Genomic DNA, 4793 nt, shown 5'->3' on the forward strand with positions numbered 1-4793 from the left:
TATATCTATTGAATATGCTCTGCCGAACTTAATGCACTCACATCAGCGTAAATCCCCTTGACAAACTCGACTAGCATCACATTTTTTGTTCCCATTGCATTCAAGCATCTGCATCTTAGTACAATCGACGCACAAGGAGCTGGGAGGGAATTCCAAAGAAAAGAGGTCTGATGAAAAGAAGCTAAAAAAAAATCTTCCCGTATCTGTTGACATCTACAGTGAAGAAACATGCTTTTGACGCTTGTAGTATTTGTCAGTAAACGGTCAGGGTCACAAATAGACCGGAGAACATTCTCTTGAAGCAAGCAGAGGGTTGTAACAAGATAGTGATGACACAGAGGCTGAGCTTGGCAGGTTCTAAATTTGTGCGAGGGAGAGAGGGCAAGAGAGATAGAACTATCTTGCGATGCTAATTTCCTTGCCATTTGCATGGTATGTATTTGTACCAAAAAGGAACTGATATTGATTAATCGTATCTAATTAAAACACACTATGCATCTTGCTGACTGTATATCACTATTAGAAGAGTGACGCCGGAGAGAATAGGAAAACGATTAAATTGTTTAGGATTTCTTTCGTTATGTAAAGAATATGAGTTAAAAATGTATGTTAATAGCTGAATGCTATGAGTCGTATATAGATTTTCCCTCGCATTGATGTTTAGGTGTAAATTCTAATATTCGACTGACCTAATTTTATATGCAAAACAGAAAGTTAATCTGTTCACAAATATTTTGAAACCCAACTTGATTTTCATAGCATATAGTCGGGTATATCAATTATCCAATATATTTTCATATAATTTTGTAAAAGCAATATATAAGTAATACATAAAATAAAATATTATATAGGAATTTAAATAATGTTTCCTTACACAAAGTAAAATCGGAATGTCCTCCTAATTCTCTAACTAGTATCGTTCCGGAGACCAAAGCTACATGGAGAATTCAGCTTCGTATGGAACCATCGACTTTGTCACCTTCTCTAACAGATAATAACTCAAACCAATTCAGTCTTCTGCGTAACTACGTGGCTGAGAGGATGCATTTGTTAAGTGTGAAGTAATAAAAACCTTTAAATATTGTTATTAGTATTTGTAAGTTAAGAATCCAAATGACCCAACTTAATCATCATAGCATGTAGTTGGGCATATCAAGTATCCAATATATGTTAATATAGTTTTATAAAAAGAACTTATATAATTAACACACAATAAAAGATTATATGATAATTTAAATAATGTATCATTACACATTAAGTAAAATCGAAATGTTCTCCTAATTCTCTAACTGCTTTCGTTCCGTAAACCAAACCTACGTGAAGAATTGAGCTTCGTGTGTCTTTTAGTTGCCATTTTCCTTTATCTAAATTAAATCTATTATTATTCTGCGTAACTACCTGGCTGATCTATTTAGATTTACACACACACACACACACACACACACACACACACACACACACACACACACACACACACACACACACACACACATATATATATAGTATATAGATTTACATATATATAGTATATATATAGTATATAGATATATATATAGTATATATATATATAGTATATACATAGTATATATAGATATACTATATATAGTATATATAGTATATACATAGTATATATATAGTTTATATATATAGTATATATAGTATATATATATAGTATATATATAATATATATATATCTATATATAGTATATATAGATATATCTATATATATATCTATATATAGTATATATAGATATATCTATATATAGTATTTAAAGAGCCCCAAAATCTATTAAACTGTAGACGAGAAATAGCAAACAATTGTGTTCACAAAATAAAACTTACTCTAGGATAGCGATACAAAATAGCTTTTAAAACTAAAAAAAACAATAGAAAACAAACACATAAATTAAATAAACATGAATATACATAAACGACCACACACACACACACACACACATATGTGTGTGTGTATGCATGTGTGCATGTGTGTGTACACATATGTATATTTATATATAAAAAAGAGCAGAAATGAGGAAAATCGTCTTCCTTAAACCACTAACCTAGAGCCCTTGTTCGATAAAATGCATGCCCATTGGCTGATAGGAAGGGGCGCGGTGGATACTAGAAAGCTGATTGGCTAACTAAAATCCTCAACATATATAAAAGCAAGAAACAGCCACAGAATTCGCGCATAAGCCTGACGAATACTATAGTGGATGAAACTCCGAATATTCAGTGTAGCTTAATCACCATATATATTTTATAAATTACTATATAGTATATATATATATATATATATATATATATATATATATATATAGTATGTATATATAGTATATATATATACAGCATATATATATATTTTATATATAGTACATATATAGTATATAGATTTACATATATATATATATATATATATATATATATATATATATATATATATGCTAGACGAGACAAGACTACCCGTGACCCGTTGGGTCAGTATATTATATTAGTTATGGAATTCATGTATGAGCGTGAGACTTGTGACGTAAAGAAAATACTTCTTTTTTTTACATAACAGAAACATTTCTGTGAAAGTATATTAAAATGAAAAAAGAATATAGATAGATTTCTATGAGTCGTTCTGTTTATTATAATTTATTATTTTTGAAAAGAATGGTTACAGTTACTGAATTATAAGTGGTTGGCCATATCTATAGGTAAATGTGCACTGAACAGATACCATAATACTTATTATAGTTGAATTCAAATTTTGATATATCTGCTTTTTTTTTGGTTTTACATCGTTCATTTCTGTATTACGTTAATATTTCAGCCTCCCTTCTATTTTCGCGTCTAAATTATGCAAATAGGCAATTGTTAATACCGTCTGCTTTTTTTTACATCGTTCATTTCTGTATTACGTTTAAGATATTTTAAACTCCACTCTTCCTATGTTAAATAATAGTTTCGAAATAATAACGTTAATATTCCAGTGCGCAGATCATGGGCTCATGCGCAACCGGATGTCGTAAACAGGAAAGTGGGTTACATACATCGTTACAAGGTCATTTGAGTTTTATAATGATATATGTATATATATATATATATGTGTGTGTATATATATATATATGTCTGTGTGTATGTATGTATATATTTGTGTGTGCATATCTATCTATCTATCTATATATATATATATATATATATATATATATATATATCCTTAAACTAACAAATTATATATGTAAAAACTATATGCTACGCTTTTCAGAGACGTACCAGCGTTTAATTCCAGTTGATTTACTTCTTAAAAGAATTCAATATCCAACAAATCGGTATCAACTAACGAAATGAAAATGAAATCGATCGAGAGGTAGTTGTCTTTTATTTCGTTAGTACCTGATAGTTTGTTTGATTTTTAAAAACCTTTTTGAAATGCAAATCCACTTCAATGAAATCATGGTACATTCCTGAAATATGTAAAATATAGTAGTTATATAAATAACTTTTGCCTTTTTTCGGTTGTTCTTCGCCTTCGGTCTAAGATCGAAGTGTAGTATCTGTTCCGGCAGATACGGCAAGCAAAGACCCTATGTGGGGACGACCCCAAATATAAAACCTTGGTCAATGTAGGGGCAACCCTTCATACCAATTGTCACTATCCAGCTCCCCTACTCCCAGGGGAGTTGGTCCCCATTTCCCCTTCACTCCTCACATTAAAAATCGGCCTTGTGCCTAATTTGCTCGGTGGGGGAGCAAATAAATACCAACCCCACATATCAGACGTTGGTAAATATAGGGGCAACCCTTCTTACCAATTGTCACTATCCAGCTCCCATTTCGCACCCATCGGGAGCTGGTCCCCTTTTCCCTCTCCTCCCTCTCTCTCCATATTAAAAAAACGACGTTGTGCCTAATTTGCTCAGTGGGGAAGCAAATAAATACAATCTGTTCTGCAGATGATAATTTGTACCAGTCAATTGAGGGGAAAACTGTCTATACTGGGACATTTTAGGTAACCAGAGTGCCCCCTTTTTGCCTACTTTTAGAGGAGCTGTTTTTTACCCCACAATAAAAGCAGCATTATGCCTAATTTCCTTTTGTAGGGAAGCAAATAAATACAATGAATAACTTGTATTTTACGTCCAACGTTTGCGATCGAGCGCTTTATTTATTTATTTTAACACATTCTGACGCTCTCACTTTTTCTCTGTCTCTCTGTCTCTGTCTCTCTTTCTCTCTCTCTCTCTCTCTCTATATATATATATATATATATATATATATATATATACATATATATATATATATATATATATGATTGCAGTATATCTCTCTATATATATATACTTGTATATATATATATATATATATATATATATATATATATATACCTAATTTGATATGTATATATGTGGGTGTATATATATATATATATATATAATTCATTATATGCGTATATAATTAAGTATATATATATATATATATATATATATATATATATATATACATTTCGTATATGTATATACAATAAAGTATATATATCCCTGATTTTCTTTTTGTGTTCGTTATAGTGAACATGCCGTTGTCTGAGTCGCCTGCCTCGCCCCCGCGTGTGGAAACATTATCAGTTAACAAAATCTATTTGCCATGATTTCAATCTGGTTTTCGTTTTTGAAGATCTCCATCCCTGATAAGTTGCTCGCTCGGTTCCTGTTTCTTCCTGGAAGTCTTCGATTGAAAAAAAAAAGCAAGAAAACCCAAAACTAAAACGATACAAATGTAATGCCTTTTATTATTGATTTTCATTCGAC

Source organism: Euprymna scolopes, chromosome 2 (genome assembly GCF_053919585.1).
Source record: "Euprymna scolopes isolate OS-2025 chromosome 2, ASM5391958v1, whole genome shotgun sequence".
Classification (NCBI taxonomy): Eukaryota; Metazoa; Mollusca; class Cephalopoda; order Sepiida; family Sepiolidae; genus Euprymna; species Euprymna scolopes.